Source organism: Amblyomma mixtum, chromosome 2, assembly GCF_055824585.1.
Source record: "Amblyomma mixtum isolate Tamu chromosome 2, ASM5582458v1, whole genome shotgun sequence".
Lineage (NCBI taxonomy): Eukaryota > Metazoa > Arthropoda > Arachnida > Ixodida > Ixodidae > Amblyomma > Amblyomma mixtum.
Window position 1 is genome coordinate 291,778,891 of NC_143013.1, and position 17,006 is coordinate 291,795,896.

The following is a 17,006-nucleotide window of genomic DNA, read 5'->3' on the forward strand; positions in this document are numbered from 1 at the left end:
AGCTCAAGACACCTCGCGTCATAGCGCGCTTTGCCCAAACTGCCTTTAAAATTATTCATCAACATCAACTAAACTGCAAACACGCAAATAACGGACCCGATCGCGATTTCATCCCGCAGATAGAGCTGGGCGTAGCATGTGACACAATGAAACCGGCAATGAATGTCGCCGATGAAAAGAAAAAGAATCGCTTTCTTTTTTTTTCAGGTTCAGTTGTATATTCCTCTAGCGTGATTCCTACGTTTCTGCCTAAAGTTCTTCACATCGACAATTAATTCCCCTCCCCCAGCCCTCCCTTTCGTCATCACAACAGCGACATATTGGCATCGCTCTACAGGCTCAATGAATAACGCGTACGAGTGCAAGTTCTTGAATCAGGCCCGCTAGTGCTCAGATATTACACACATTGCAAGAAAATATAGAAAGAAAACTCGCTTCCACGGAATGGATCGCTAAATCCAAGACCGAACACAGACGAAAGAAAGGCATTGCCAGCGTGTTTCACCCGAGGGCCGTACGTTGCTTCCACTGTCTGCGGTTCTAAGAATGGTCGGGTGAATGGCCGAATAAACGCGGTTATATAAAGAGTGCAAATAAACTGGCGTGGTGCATGAACGGTAAGCGATTTGCATACAACAGTGAGGCATTGAATTCCGCGCGGGCGTGCCGCTCAGCAGGCAAGCGCCAGCCAAGCAAGTGCGTTGACCGAGCGCGCCTTTCCATCGTGCCGCATTCCGATATACGCGTTCTTGAAAGTCTGTCGCCCGGGATTTTTTTTTTTTTTTTTTTTCCGGCAGCGAGGTGCTGCCGCGTAGGCCCGTGAATGCGATTCAACTTTCAGCATGCGACAGAACATATACCTGTTCTTTCTCTATTTAAGGAGAGAGCATTATACGGCTCTGCCGAGTCAGCAAAAAAGTGTGCGCAAATTTGTCCGCACGATTACGTCATTCTCTGAAGATGAATGTGTGAAAGTGTGATTGTGACAGATAGTGCGTGATAAAACGTTGCCAAGAGAAAATTTTGGTCGATGAGGTGTAATTAGTTAATTAAGACGAAAAAAATACGCTTAGACGTCAAAGTAGCCATGGACGTCGATATAGTACACGGACGTCAGAACAGCCACGGACGTCGAAATAGTATGCGGACGTTTCGCTTTCGCGTTGCTCCGATGCGGGTCGCCGCAGTCATCTCAAAGTTTTCTTCTTATCCTCGACAGAAACTTGGAACAAAATAGATGGAAGAAGGCACGCACAGGTGGCCACAAAAGTTTTCGGAACGCCGAAATTATAAAGTCTTAATTACTGGCCAATCTAAGCATGCACCCACAAAGTGCAGGGTGTGCTGTGCACTTCGCTTCGTGATATGCTCGGTGCGCCCCTCAAAGTCAGGCAGTGTCTCCAGCCGGCGAGGAAATCCAGCATTTTTGGCGAATTTCGTGTTCCGAAAACTCATGCGGGCGGCTGTACAAGAGTTCTTGCGCCTGCCTTTTTCCAGTGGATACCAAACCTCACACACACTACTCAGGCACCACACAATGCACGGTTCCCCGCAGAGCCTACCAACGTGCAAACTTCGCAGTGAGCTACCCTCCTCCCCAAATACCTCAAGGAATTCATCCAAATCAAGAATGTTAATGGCTAAAATCAAGAAAAGATAACACTTTCCTGTCTTTCGCCTGTGCGGCTGACTCAAGCAAAGACTCGAGCCACACCAGACAATCAAACCTCAAGTGGTGTCCCGGAGCCAGCGCCCGGTATTCGCAATGCGGAGACGTACTCACTGTTACATCTGGGGCGAAAGTAAACGACCTCGTAATCGACCGGCGAGCATCCCTGCCGCGCTCCGACACGCCCACCTGATTCGCTTATCCTCGCTGGGAAGTACGACCGATTGCACTGAACTACGTAAGTCGGAGTGCGCAACAGATAAACTCTCAACGCGAATTGGAAAAAAGGCGAACGGCAGTTCACTTGACCAAAAGCGTTGAGAAGCGTACAGGTTCCGAAGGAACAGGCTGACAATGTCCCTGAGGAACTTCCTTGGTGGGAATATCCAGTCTTCACTAGACCCTGACTCCCTTTTATAAAAGGGCACTCCCTTTTTACTCCTTTCTGTTTACAGAGTAGAAAAAAATGATAGCTTATAAGAAAATAAGGATCCTACTTCTCAACCTATAAACCCCAAACCCTAACCGGAAGCAATCCATCATTATCTCGAATCAATTTCTTCGATTAATTCACCTCGACCCGCCCGTACAGTTACACACGCGCAAGCACATACGCGGTCTTCACTGCTTAAGGAACACTGACTATGCCGTCTCTTTTAAGGCGAAAGCCTTATACTGTCGTCCGTTAACAAAGCGGGTCAAACGCGTTGAACTCGGGAACTAAAAAAGATAGAAGACCACCAATGGTAGATTCAGATAGAGGAGGAAAAAATGAACCTAGAAACCAAGTTTGACCACCGTAGATTAATCAGTTAATTAATTATCGGCAGAAATGTCGAAATTGCGCCGAAATAGCGCGGTCGTCGATATAGCCACGGGAACGTTGTGACGTCACATCCACCGGAAGTCGTCAGAGCATAGTGAAAATTTTCACAGAATAGTCGGGAAAACGCCGGATTTGTATCAAATTAGATGGGGAAATGTGTAAGTACCCCTCGGGCTATATTATTGGTCCCATACTACAAACTCTTATAAGAACAGTTCTTTTTCCTAGAACAGTCAAGGAATGGAACAAACTGCCACCAATCGTTTATGAGTGAAAACGAACAAAGGTGCCGTGAGTTGTAGTGCGTTCTTGAATTACGCCGTTTTTGTTAAGGTGACCAGAGTTGAAATCGTGTCCTCAATTTCTTGTCCGTCTTAGTTGAGCATTTGCTTTATACTCCAATATTCTTGTTGTAATGCACCTCCTGTTAAGGCCAAAATATTGGCCTGCAGTATGATTAAATAAATAAATAAATCTACAATCCAGTTTCGTTCCAAGCACAAAGAGACGCGGCTTTTCTTTTTATCTCAAAGCAAGCTAGGAGATGGTGCAACAAGCAGCTTGATGCCAGAGTTATTTCTGCAGGCAAGTAGGGAGCCCCACATAGACACTCCTCGCATGGACATCAAACGTGCATAAATGTTAAAAAAAAAAACTAAAAAACAACAAAGTGAGTGGTGGGTCAAGCAGGTGTCCGCAAAACCTCCCAGATGCGACGCGCGCTCTCGGCGGCAGCACCGGATGCAGTGCTCGCCAGAGATGAAGATCGGAGATATCGAATCCCGCTTGGCACGTCACCGAGCAGAGTGCGCCATCGCCTCTTGTGAAACACTGTGACAGGAGCGTGTAGGCTCATGTCCAGAGGGGCTTCACGCGAAGGGGCACGCTTTCTCAATCTTAGGAGCGAGCGCTTGTTCGGGTCGGGCGAGAGCGCCCAGTCCGCACCGGAACCAAGGAGTCCGCGCGTGTTGCCAGCTGGCGCTGATGTGTGAACTGTGCCTGTTTGTTCGTGTACACTCTAAGGCTAAAAGAGGTAAAAAGGAGACTAACTGCACCATTTAATACCGTAAAATCCGGTATATAGTCCACAGGACTCTATTTTCGCTGAATATATATTAAAAATAGATTACTCGCTATTGGTACATAGAATATTGGTACATTTCATGCTTGCACCTACAGGTAATCCGCAAAGCCTAAAATGCAAAATTTTAAACATGTATAGCCTACTGGCAGTATACAGGAATTTACGGCAGTCCTAGGGAGGAAACGGTTACTCCGCGAAAAGACGCACTATGGCTGATGCTTGGCTTATGAGGTTGAACATCCCAAGGCGACTCGGGCTATGAGGAAGGCCGAAGTGGAGGGTTCCGGAAAATATCGGCAACATGCACAGACATCGAAGAACAAGTAGACAAATGTGAAGCTCAGTATGCAGTGTTGTGTTAAGGAGCGCAATGTAACGTTGTGTCAAAGAACTTAGTGTATAATAGAACAGGCTTATGTCTTAGGCAGCGAGATCCATTAGCAATACACGATGGAGACCAGACATAATGAAAGAAACCGGGAGGGAATGACCGCACGCGAGGTCACGATTATCGTAATACAGGCGTGCCTCTGCCTCCTATTTGCAACGTCTCCTCTGAGATCGCATTCAATTTTCGCGCACAGCAGCGTGGCGCAGCCTCAATGGGCCGCAGAGACGCACACGCGCTTCCGGTGACGTGTACACACGAGGCGGGCGTACACGCAGACTATAGCCCACACAGTTGGAGGCCGACGCGAATCGTTAACCGCGTCTTATCTGCGAAGGTCTTGTAAGCAGTGACGAGATTGATTGTGATCGTGGCAGTCGGTGGAAGACAAAGATACTACGGGGCGAGTGACCTCAAGCGTGCTCAATTAAGGCATCTAAATATGTAGAGCGCCGCTTCTGTGTAGCAGTCTCACTCGAGTCAAAATGAGTAGAGGGAACATGGTTCCACTTGGCAGCGCTGTCACGCCTACTGTGACGCTACATGTGGTTGCTACGCTGCCATGTCAGCATATTACAGCCCCGACGCTCAAAAACCTCCGACTGCTAACAGCACACTAATTAGTAGACTTCCTCATAAGTAAAGAAGCCGGTGCGCACGAACGGTGATGACGTCACAGTGCACGGCAAAAGTACTGTGTGCGCGTTCCAAAATTAATCACAGCGAAAAAAATTCTCTGCCTCAACACCCACACTTCAGAACGCAAAGGATAGAACTGAGAGACACGGCTGCCCAGTTACGAATTAAGCGCGCAAGTATATTGCTGACCGACTGCTTTAAATACTCATTCTTCCCACTAACCATACGCGAATGGAATACCCTTAACCCAACCATCACAAGCTGCTCACCATTAAATACCTTTGTAGCCCTCGTCGAACACCAACTGGGTACGGAATAAATGCTTGACGTACTTTTGAATATGTACCCGCCTTCCAGTGACGCACAGATCGTGTTCATTGTGTGCGCATTACTACATGTTCTTCCGTTGCATTACCTCCATTTTTGCCTATTATTTTTAAAATATTGATTCATTGGCTTTAGTGTCTGTTCTCTGTTCCATGATTAATGTTCTCTGTTCCGTCCATTTGAAAGTTTTATACCCTTTTACTTCTATTCTTGAGTTCTTATTAAACATCTTACCCTCACAACGCTAAGTGTTTACCTTTGTGTTATGCTTGCTTGCCTTATTGTGCTTATTTATTAGGCCGTTCGACTTATGCCCTTCCTGTTATAATCCCATATGGGATTGTCAGTATGTACCAATAAATAATTATTTTAATACGATATCACAGAATCTCCATATGGGACCAAAATGCGTCGTCGGTCATAAAATTCGGCCACTGGCTGGAGAGGGAAGTGACGTCCACAAACCGGAAGTGACGTACGGGAGTGTCCCTGTGAACCTCTCCGTAGTGATTTTTTTTAGCGGCGTTTATTGCCCCAGGCCGCTTCACACACTTGTGACTGAGAAGGAGCATTTCACACCGAAAAAAAAAAAATGCGCTGAAACGCGAAATGTACCAGGAACGGAGGAGGTGACCAGTGTTAACGTTTGTGTGAGCAGATATAGCTATGCCTAAATATAAACTGGCGAACAAAAGAAAAAAAAAAACGGCGCATGCAAATTGAATATGTACTAGTTTCAATGTCGCCGAACATTCACTGACCGACCGAGCTCCGTTCGCCCGATATACCCGGGCGGGCGCAAGGTTCGCTCTTATCTGGCTGAGATTAGGGAAAACAAATAACCTCGGAATGTGACCTCGGCGTATCGGTGGCGCTGGACTCGCGATAAACGCCGGCCGCGGACGTTCCGGGGACGGGGGCGTCTGCTATAAAAACGACGTCGACCAGCTGAGCCCGCCCCTCTGCAGCAGCGTTAAAACGATGGACGAAATCCATACCTGACCGGCCTTACGCGATGAACCGAGACGGAGGTGCACACGCTAAATCTTTTTGTTGTTGTTGTTGTTTCGAAGCTTCACCGTCCTCCTCCGTTTCACCGCAGCCGCAAAACGACAGAACTCATCGCTCCTGCTCGGCCAGCCAATGGTGTCCCTCCACCAATCACGGCCGGTTGTTTGCAAGCGCCCAACATCCTGTGAATTTCTCTGTGGATTCTGTGAATACTGTGAATTCCACTCCTGCTACGGACGACGCCAGCGCGCGAATTAATGACACTTTTTGGCGTAATTCCACCGTTACCGCGGAAGGGTGGTATGTGAAGTGTAACGTCCTATAACTGCACACGGCTAAGAGAGACGCCATAGCGGTAGGCTTCGGATTAATTGAGACCGCTAACTGAAAGAGTCAATACACCTAAAAGGCAGTGAAAATGGAGTAAGTTGTCCTCCCTCCTTTTAAAAACGGACTGCAGTATAGAGTACAGTTAACTCCCTTTTCACTACTCTCTGTTTAGAGTGCACTAGACACCAATTGCTCAAGCGCTGCTGGCGGCCGGAGGCAGCAGTATACGGTAGCGCTGCTCTAAAACTCTCTAATGGGCGTAATCAAAGCACCACTGTGGGCCACGAGGCCCGCCCAGTCGTGGAGGTCTCCGTAATACTTCCGACCAACTAAGGTTCTCTAACGCGAAACAAGATCTCCGTACACAGACGCCTTTTGAAACGCGGCCGCCCAAGTCGGGGCCGAGCCTGCATTCAAACTCACCGTTCACCCCCTATACCGCGGCTGGAATATTGTAAGGCGCCAGCACTATATCTCGCCCACAAATCTTCAGAGTTTCACGCGAAACACAGTGTTCAGTATAGGCGTTGAAACCACACCCTCGTGTTCCCTTTTGCTTTTGAAAGGAGGCTTGATACGAAGGCCCTGTCCAAAGGACGCCATTAAAACCTGACGGGCACTTAGCGCTAATTGGAAACTGCGATTAAATATCGCTCCAAATGACCTTTCCGAAAGTCGCGAAGGACGATTGTAATGTTCAGCTGTAATGTTTCGTTCCAATACCAACCGCGAGTTTATAGCACGGTAATAGAGCACAGATCCTGACGGCAGTGAAAAAAAGGCCCCCCCACGAAATATTCAGCACCAACTGCCCATTTTTATGAGCCACCTATTCATGGACGGCTCGCAGTACACATTACAAAAACCGGCTGCAGACGGCTAATCTCTCTCGTTCTCTCTCTCTCTCTTTTTTCCTCCAAAACACGGCCAGGCCGATAAAGATATTTAACGCAGATGCATACTTTGTAAGGTTCGAACAACTGATTTTTGCGGACCCAGAGATAGCCGAAATAACAGTACAAAGAACTCGATGATGATGATGATGGCTTTCAATGGCGCAAGGGCATCTGATGCCAAGCAGTGCCAGACACATGGTAACAGGTCGATTCAGGTCAATGGAAGGTACCAGGTGTTAAGTTCTTTAAAGATTGGTAAAAAAAAGGTGGTGTACAAAGCGTAAAAAAAATTAATTTGCGGTGTATTATCAGATGAGAAAAAATTACTAAAAGGCTACGTGTATGGGCTTTGAAAGCTCAAGATGTCTTAGCGGAAGTCCTTAGCTGGGCAAGGACTGCAAGGGTCCTGAAACGTTTGCTTAAGAAACGCAGCCATGTTTCCATGCTGTACTTTAGACGGGTAATGAATGAATGAATGAAAGAAAGAAAGAAAGAAAGAAAGAAAGAAAGAAAGAAAGAAAGAAAGAAAGAAAGAAAGAAAGAAAGAAAGAAAGAAAGAAAGAAAGAAAGAAAGAAAGAAAGAAAGAAAGAAAGAAAGAAAGAAAGAAAGAAGGAAAGAAAGAAACCGGTCTGAGCGACCAAAATAAACGAAGCGCGAAGTCGACAATTGGTATAAACTCTTAGCGTGTGGGGAACTTCCTTGCGATGAAGATAAGTAACAAAAAAGCGTGGAAAATCACCGCGCACTTCCGCGCGCGCGCGCAATGCTCACCCGCTGCGCGGAACGGGGAAGGAAGAAAATACTTAGCGGGATCTCGTCCGAGTGCCCGCAGCCAAAGGCCAAGCCAAGCCACGGGTTTATATAAAGATCGCGAAAAAACCGAGCCGTCATCATGCATCCTCCAGCGCAGCGGTTTCCGGGTAGACTTATACGCAGCTCATCGAGAAAAGAAAAAAAAAGGAGAAAAAACCTGAATGTAGAAGATAGTAAAGAAGAAAAGAATGGACACCGGAGAAGTGATTAACGAAGCAACAAAAGAAAAAAAAAGGAGGCGGGTCACGAGGCAACCGGGTTAAAAGCGGAATCACAAAGAAGAGCCTTACGGCACACGAGTGATCATCATCAGCAGAATGTAGGAGGAAAAAGCGGAGGGGGAGAGAGCGGTGCTGAGCAGAGAAAGAGAGAGAAGAAACAGGCAACAAGAAAGACAGTTCCGCTGCACTACACAGACTGATGGACTCCATTGATGCCGCCGGTAAGTTTCCCGCGGCTTCGAGGGCATTTTTATCGCATAGCCGCTGCTGCTGGCGGTCTCCGAATCGGCGCGCTTTGGAAAGCTCCTCGTGAAAAATGGTTCGGCTACTACGGCTTCTTTCCTCTCTATCTATCTATCTATCTCGCTGAAACCACCATGGACAACACGCCGGGCACATCGTTGGTTCACTAGCTTACACCCGAAGCACGCACGCTCAGAAAGCCGTTCACGACGGCATGTCGACATACAGTCGGTCTACCATCGCCACAAAGTTAAGGCTCGTAAACAACGAAACAAAAACTGAGAAGAAAGAGGATATGGGTGTGAGCAGCGCAGCGTTCGACGCTACTCTACGTGGGCGCCTCAAACAGATTCGCCGATAGACCCGGGAGCCGACAGACGCGAAGTTAATCTTTAACGTGTTATGAAACCACTTCGCCACTCGTGCGTTCTGTAACGTGAAACAAAGGACGAAGGAGTGGGGACGCTAGCATATCTCACGCGTTCGGCACGCGCCACGCGCCGCCCTTGCGAAAACATTCTCAGACAATCTATCGACTGTACATAGAGTCTACAAACTCTCTATAGACAAATCCTAGAGAACAGCCTATAGGCAATACAAATGCTATAGACAGTCTATAGACAATCTAGAGGTTTATGGCCATACAATTTTAAAAAAACTTTTGTCTATAGACTGTGAATAGACAAGAAGAAATAGCTATACGAAGGCAATAGAATCTATAAGTCTATAGACTGTCTGTAGAATATTTTTGTAAGGGCGGTCTCGATCTTGTCCCTCTGGTTTGCGCCCATTTGTGCAAGGTTTTGTCGTGACACGGCGCAGAGGTGAGCTCTACAGACCAACGGAGCAGTCATCTACGCTCTAAACAGGAATACGCCTATATGGGAGTAAAAAATTGGCTGTGGTTAAACCTGGAGTGACGCTATAGCTACATCTGGCCGACTGGAACTCCCTCAGTCGAATTGCAAAGTCAGTCTTTCGCCGCTCCGTTTCTCTGGGCGTTCCTTCCTCATCTTCGTGCCTGGACGTGGATACACTACTCCCCCCCCCCTCTAAACTCCTCCCCCACTCGGTTTCGCAGGCGCGCCGCGCCGCCGGAAGCTGCTTCGCACCACGTGACCAACCACGTGACCAGCCAGGGCGCCGCCACGCTGAAGGCTCGAAATGCTAGCGTAATGTAGGCGGGCGGCGCGCACACCAGCTGCGGGCTATGACGTCACTCGGCGCATGCGCACAGCTGGCGAAGCATGCGCACAGCTGGCGGTTGTGCCACGGCTCAGCGCGCAGCCACGCTGACCTCGCGAAGCGGCTGGCGTAGTGTAGCTATCGCTACTAAAGGGAGTATGATGTCCTCTATAAAAGGGTGTGTGCTAGAGGACGGCTTACACCCTTTCTACTCCTTTCTGTTTAGGGTGTATCTCTTAATAAAGTGCACATTGCTCCAAGTGTCAAACCAACGTACAGCGTTGACCACACAAAGCGACAACACTTGAGCTGGTTGTTGCACATAACCGCACCGGGCTCGAGCAGCGAAGCGGCTGTGGATAAAATTTGCTTGTATGGCAGTTATCACTTCGACCAGCAAATCAGTATTGGTCAACGACTGTCAGAAAGGCTTTATTATTGACATTTCTCTACCTTAGGGCCTATTATCTTCGCGAACACACTTAAGAGCATTTTCCTGTCGTCGGCAGCCGGGCTGCAAGCTGGTTCCATTTCGATATCACGGTCACGAATACTGTTTTCCTGGCCTAAAAACGGACCGTCTTCTTGGATGCAGTATACGTACGGGCGATTCCGCTTGGAGATCTTGGTCGCAAACTCAACTTCACACGCTTAAAGCAGAGCGAAAGGTTTCCATGCTTGCCTCGAAGGTTCATATTGCTCGTACCTCGTGCACTGTTTTCCCTAGTGCGGCTCCCATGTGCCGCACTCGCAAGGTGTTCTGGGATAGAGTGACAAAGGTCTATTTGAGTAAATTTTTCGTCCTTTTTTCGTAGGAATTACCGAGATCCGACTGCATTTGGTTTCCATCCCATGTGCCGCAGGGCATGCCTTCACACCTAAAAGAAAGGCACGAACGGACTACGGTCCCTCAAGCACAAAGGAAGGCAGAATATCCCAAGAACACGGAAGTATCTACGAACTTTTCGCCAGCAGGACTCGGTGCACAATACCTCGCCTCTGAGACGAGCGCAGGTGTTGAAGACCCGCGGCGTAGCCGAACGCCGTGACTGCTTTCCGCAGTTCTTTGTCTGCAGCGGCATAATCGGCTAGCACAGAGTCGACAAGCGATAACTCGTGCAAACACTGCTCTCCCTACGCGCCCTTCTGCAAAGGGCGCTTGTCGGCTGTGACGTAAATGGCACGCAACAAATGCCGCGCCAATTTGGAAGAAGTAGGCTGAACCGTGACTGGACGCAAAAGCCACCGGCGAGAATTGGCCACGACGTAGAGAAAGTGAGGCAGAGGAGGATTCCGAAGGCAGCTGGCGTGGAAGAATGGACTTCCTCTAGGTTTCCCGACACAACGTTCGAAACAAAGTTGCGAAATCACAGCAACGGTAAAGCAGGGCGAGGTAGGTTTGCTTCCACAACGTAAAAACAAACAAAAAAGGAACGAAGACGACTCAAGGGCAACCCAGAACAGAAGCGTCTGTTCTGTCTCGCCTCCAGGTGGTATTCGTTTTTTTTTTTTTTTGCGCAATCTTCTACCCGCGAGATAAATTTCGAAGCAAGTTACGCGTCGGGTATTGCAGCGCATTTCGAAGGACGTCGCGACGCGAACTCTGCAGGAGAACGCCGGCAGTGAGAGCAGAGAGCACTTGATGCTTCAGGAAAAACTAAAGATGTATGCGTTGTGAGAAATTGATTTCAATTTATTTACATTTCTATGCAGAGAGAAATGCCGGAAGCCTGATGATACAGAAAGCTGCTCTGGAGTAACCTTGACGAGGCCCTATTCCTACTCCGAGGCAGTTTCTTGCAACAGCACTTCAAGAACAAGTAATGACACGAATGTGGGAATAAACCGCAGCACAGGTCATTTTTGAACACGAGAGGAGGATGATATGTGAAACGGAAGCAATAACAAACAATACAACACCTGCATAACAACATTACCAAATGTCTAAATTACTACTGATAAGAAAAGTGAAAAGGAATAAACAGCAACACAAATAAAAGCACAATCAGAATATTGCACATATCTGGTTTCCGTTCAGCAAACTAGTGCGCTTTATGACCTATTTCAAAATTCAGGTTTCCCCGAACACAGAATAGGCGAAATTACGAAATTCAGCATTATCAAGGGTCCAAAGAATAAATAATAAGACATTGAGAAGGAATAAACCACGAGACAGATAATAAAGAAAACACAGCATGGTGAACGGCGCATTAAGTGCATATCGGTTTCAGTTCACGGAACTGGCTGCCAGCTGTTCCATTCCATGAAACTGGGGCGCGTTCTTCCGCAACCCCGGATTGCCTGAACGGAGAGTTGCTCTCATAGGCGAAATTCGCAGAGCTAAAAAAATTAAAAAAAAAAAACTTTCGGACATTTCACCCCGTCCCCAGGTGGCGCCTCTATACCCCCCAACTCCACCCACAGCGCGAGAGTGTGCCCTCCATGCGTGGTTTGGGCAAAGTTCACCTTGACCACCTCATCATCACCACATGGGTCATTCATTCTCGAAATCGACCTGATAACGTCTTCGCTGACTCTGGATTTTAAGCACGACACGCTACGACATGAGGCCGACTGTGTTTTCCCCGCGGGGAAACTCTACTATCGAACTATCGCTGCAAGATTCCGCGTAACAAAAGCTGATAACCAATCTCTATGCAAGGTTGAGCATCTAAAAACTGGAGAAAACTGAACGTTTTAAATTCGACTCTACGCTGCGCCATTATTTCGTAACTAAGGCACTTGATAAGCGCACGTATAGTAACCGACGACTGAAAGAAAATTACAAGTGCTTTATTTAACGAGTTGTAGATTTGAAGGAATAAAATGAATCTTGAAATTTTCTCATTGTCGCAAATAAATGATTGGATCGAGTTCTGCTATAAACAGTCACTATATTTTAAGTTTCTCTTTGAAGAGTGAAACTATATTTGAAGTTTCTCTTTGAAAAGTGAAAAATCCATAAAAATTTATTCAGTGGCTGCAGAGCAAAACCACTTCTTTTTCATCAATGAATAATAAAATGTTGAGTGAGTGAGTGAGTGAGTGAGTGAGTGAGTGAGTGAGTGAGTGAGTGAGTGAGTGAGTGAGTGAGTGAGTGAGTGAGTGAGTGAGTGAGTGAGTGAGTGAGTGAGTGAGTGAGTGAGTGAGTGAGTGAGTGAGTGAGTGAGTGAGTGAGTGAGTGAGTGAGTGAGTGAGTGAGTGAGTGAGTGAGTGAGTGAGTGAGTGAGTGAGTGAGTGAGTGAGTGAGTGAGTGAGTGAGTGAGTTTGTGGATTGAACGTAAGTCAGTGAGTGCAGTGATTGAGTGCGAGTGCGTGTAAGTGAATTAGGCAGTGTGGAGTGAGTGTTAGTGAGTAGAGCCAGTAATGAGTGTGGAATGAGCGTCAGTGAGTGAATGGAGTAAGTGTGCGCGAGTGCAAGCGAGTGGATGAAACAGCTGCAAATGCTGGCAATGTTTGCTGCAGGCCACCATGATACTACTCCCACTTTGCGCAATTTGTAACCACACCCTGCAGTGCGCCGATTTCCAACAGAGGCGCCGAGTACAACGCACTGAACCACCGACAATGGCTCTCAGCATAGCTCCGTTGATTCCCTTCGACACTTCCTCATTCACAAGCGCTTTCCAATGACAGTTTTCAGTAGGCGTTATGGTCATCACATGCTTGCACTTGTGCGAGTCGTCTCCTACGCGTTTCGTTTTTCATCTGTTATCGTTCGCGCTACCGCGTGTAAAAACCTGTTTTATTCATTCATTCGTCTCAAGACCTTGCCGTCCCACGTCTTCTGGCCTCCACCGTTTGCACAAGTCTGGCGCCTGTATGCCGTTCAACCCCGCTTTCGTTCCTACAATCGCGTCGAGATGAAATGCGTCGGCACGAACGCATTTGGCCGAACATCTCTCGAACCTTTCCCCATATATCACACTCGATAAACCTGCGCGCGTGTAGGGGGGGGGATAACTGATGTAAGCAGTCTGAAGAAAGACAAAGGCCAAGCGTTGGTGCAACAATCGAGGGGGCGACGCACTCCGAAGCGCATATTCGCGTCGCCGAACGTTGAAAAACACGTTCCGCGAGAGTGTATCGAACTCGTGACGACGACAGCGTATAGGCTTCTCTCGTCGCAACAACATCGCGCTGGTTCCTGCTCCCGCATCCGTCAGTGACAAAGCGTGGGATTATTGCCGCAAATTTCGAAATCACATCCGCGTTGCCTCTGCTATCAGCACGCTACTGGGCAGCGGGAAAGCGAGGCTTGCAAACGGACATCAAGTATAGGCTCCCATATGACTTCGGGAACCCTGAAGTAGCTGAAGGCATATTTTACTTTGTATCTTCATTTCTTAAATGGCCGTCTTACATACGTTACGTCGAGCCTCAGCCTGTCGGATCAGTTTATGTGGAGTGCAACTATATATGAAAATAAAGGCGGAACAGTGTTCAAGATACATGTATGCGGAACACTGTACCACATCGGGGTGTAGGCATGCTTGGTCTTCCTCCTTTAGCCTCACCTCGAGGGCATATTGTTCATAATATGGCCAAATAAACATGCTGCTACATAGAAATTTCTGAGAGTGACTAGAATGTTGTTCCACATATTCACCGTTATCTGGTACTCGGTTCCAGTTATTTAAGAGCAAGTTTTTTGAAAGTTCCACTTAAGTTCCAGTTACTAACCAGAAGCTATATGGAACCAGGCTATCAGAGATACAGGCTGTCTTATACAGCCCGTATCGTGCTACTTGAGACAACTTGCCATACTAGAAAACAACAGCGCCGCACCGAGAAACTATTACACTAATGCAGTGTTGCTGGCTTTGGACACGCGCGAGGGAAGAATTTCATTTATATTATAATTAAGAAACTATCTGTCTGGAGATTACGTGAAATTTGCCCTCTCCGCCGATTGCACAAGCACCGCAAAACACGCACACTTCGATCATTTGACCAGTGCCTCAGAGACATTAAAAAGCAAGTGGTCCACACAAACGAAGTGGCAAACAAGCGCCCCAAGAAACGTGACCGAATACAGGTAAAACTAGACAGCCTAATGAAACGCAAGCGATTGCCCTGCAATGACCACACCCCGCAGGCATGGAACTCGTGACTGGAGAAGAAACTGCACTATACAGACACGCAAGATATTATATGCACGGTAAGCGTGGACTTCAGCCAGCTAAAAACATCAACGCACACGACACTTCGCCATTAAAACGACACTAATAATTAAGACACCGGATCAGCCATTATGCTCCATTCGGGACAGCGTGCGTATACGAGGGTAGAGACTGATTTCCACACACATCCGAGACCTCAAACATAAACCTTAAATTAAGTTTACAAGTCACCTTGAGCCAAGCACAACTTCGAGCCTTTATTTCTTGATGCCAAAGGCGACAAGCGAAACGCATCTTACTACATGACCACGCACACAAGACAGGTAGACTGAGAGAAACCCGCACTAAACTTCTTTCAGTTCTCCACGTTGAATGCTACTGAGAACAACCAATAAAAAAAAATAACCAATAACAATAACAAGCAACCACAACACTGTACATGAAGTTACGTATAGGCACATAAGGAGCCAAGTCAAAAAACACCTCGAAAAGGTGCTCTAGCGACCACGAAATCAAACAAAGTACGGTATATGCACAAGACGTAAAAAAAAAAAAAAAAACCGAGCGCAGAGATTGGGATAAATTTCGCGATCGCATGACCTAATCAAGCATCACCTTTCCGAGAGCCTAGACATCGAGGCCTGGGCAACAGACCTCCTGACGTCACAAGAACATGGTACGCACAACACACAGAACAAATGTCAGCACCTGTCGAAAACTCAGACCCGCGCCTAATAAAAATCTAGAATAACAGCTAGAGGCTAGGAAGTTCAGCTAGCAGCCTGGTAACAAATAGCTTAGACAAAAAGCAGCTGAGGCCACAATGGGAATAATTAATCAATCCAAACAATCTGAGTGGCCAATTATTTCAAGAACACATGACTGTGTTGTTTTGAGGGGGGGGGGGGGGTAATTAAGCAAAGGAGAATAACCTGTTTATTCCGACATCGGATGTCGCTGCGCAGTGTTGTACTGGGAGTGATGTAGGATGGAAACCTAAAGGTGTTTTAGTTTCTTCGTTAGTGGTGTTCAGGCTTTGTGTGCTAATTGCCTTTTCTGCGGTGGTGGATGCTGACTGTCCCAATACGTCATGCGTTATTGAAATAATTGGCCACTCAGAGTGTTTGGATTGATTAATTGTTCCCATTGTGGCCCCATCTGCGTATAGTCTAAGCTATTTGTTACTAGGCTGCTAGCTGATCTTCCCAGCCTCTAGCTGTTATTCTAGATTTTTATTATGCGCGGGTCCGAGTTTTCGACAGGTGCTGACATTTGTTCCGTGTGTTGTGCGCACCATGTTCTTGTGACGCCAAGAGGTCTGTTGCCAAGGCCTCGACGCCTGGGTTCTCGAAAAGGTGATGCTTGATTAGGTCATGTGATCGCGGAATTTATCCCAATCCCTGCGCTCGGTTGTTGTTGTTTTTTTTACGTCTTGTGCATACACCGTACTTCGTTTGATTTCATGGTCGCTAGAGAAACTTTTCGAGGTGTTTTTGGACGTTACTACTTAGCGCCTATACGTACATTCATGTACAGTGTTGTGGTTGTTTCTGTCCGCATGCCGTGTCAATTGGTTATTCCCAGTAGCATTCAACGCGGAGAACTGAATTACCCACCATCAAGAAATGTACTGGATGGATGTTTTAAGCATTAAATCTACACATCACCGATTATATTGCAATTTTTTTTGTGGCTCACGTGACCTAAACACTACCAACGCGCCACAGAAAACACCCAGTTGATGAAACTGAAAAAAAAAAGACATCAAGAAGGAATGAAACTATAAATTATTTAGCCGTTGTTGGCGAACACCACGTGGTGTACCATGTACTCTAATGTGTAGCGCATCATTTTAAAGAAGGAGGTATACGCAACTCAAGTCAGGTGTCTATGGTTCTTTAAAGGGGCCCAGAAACACAATCTTAGTTAACTGTTTTGCCTGTTGATTGCATACAGTGAGTTATAATGGTGCTATTAGCGTCGGTAATACCGCGTACATTCCGTTTTTTAATATTTTAATGTCCTCCCAAAAACAACTTCATGGCTCTGATGGTGTCGCCACACAGTGGCGGGTTTTTAGCAGCGGATATGACATCACCTGGCGCGAGCTTGATGACCGGACAAACAGTAAATATACTGCAAATTGTGTGAATAAATAGAGACACATTTTGTCACCTGTCTGCGTTTTATATTAGATCAACAAAAACAATTTCTTTGCTTTAGATAAAAGTCCTGCAAAGCAAGTAAAAT

The 17,006-nt window shown here is 46.9% G+C and overlaps 1 protein-coding gene across 1 annotated transcript in view; it reads right to left on the bottom strand.

Annotated features, from left to right (window-relative positions):
• The window catches only part of LOC149364461 (transducin beta-like protein 2), a 230,444-nt gene that overhangs the window by 180,426 nt on the left and 33,012 nt on the right, over nt 1-17,006 (bottom strand). The gene's annotated exons all lie outside the window — the stretch shown is intronic.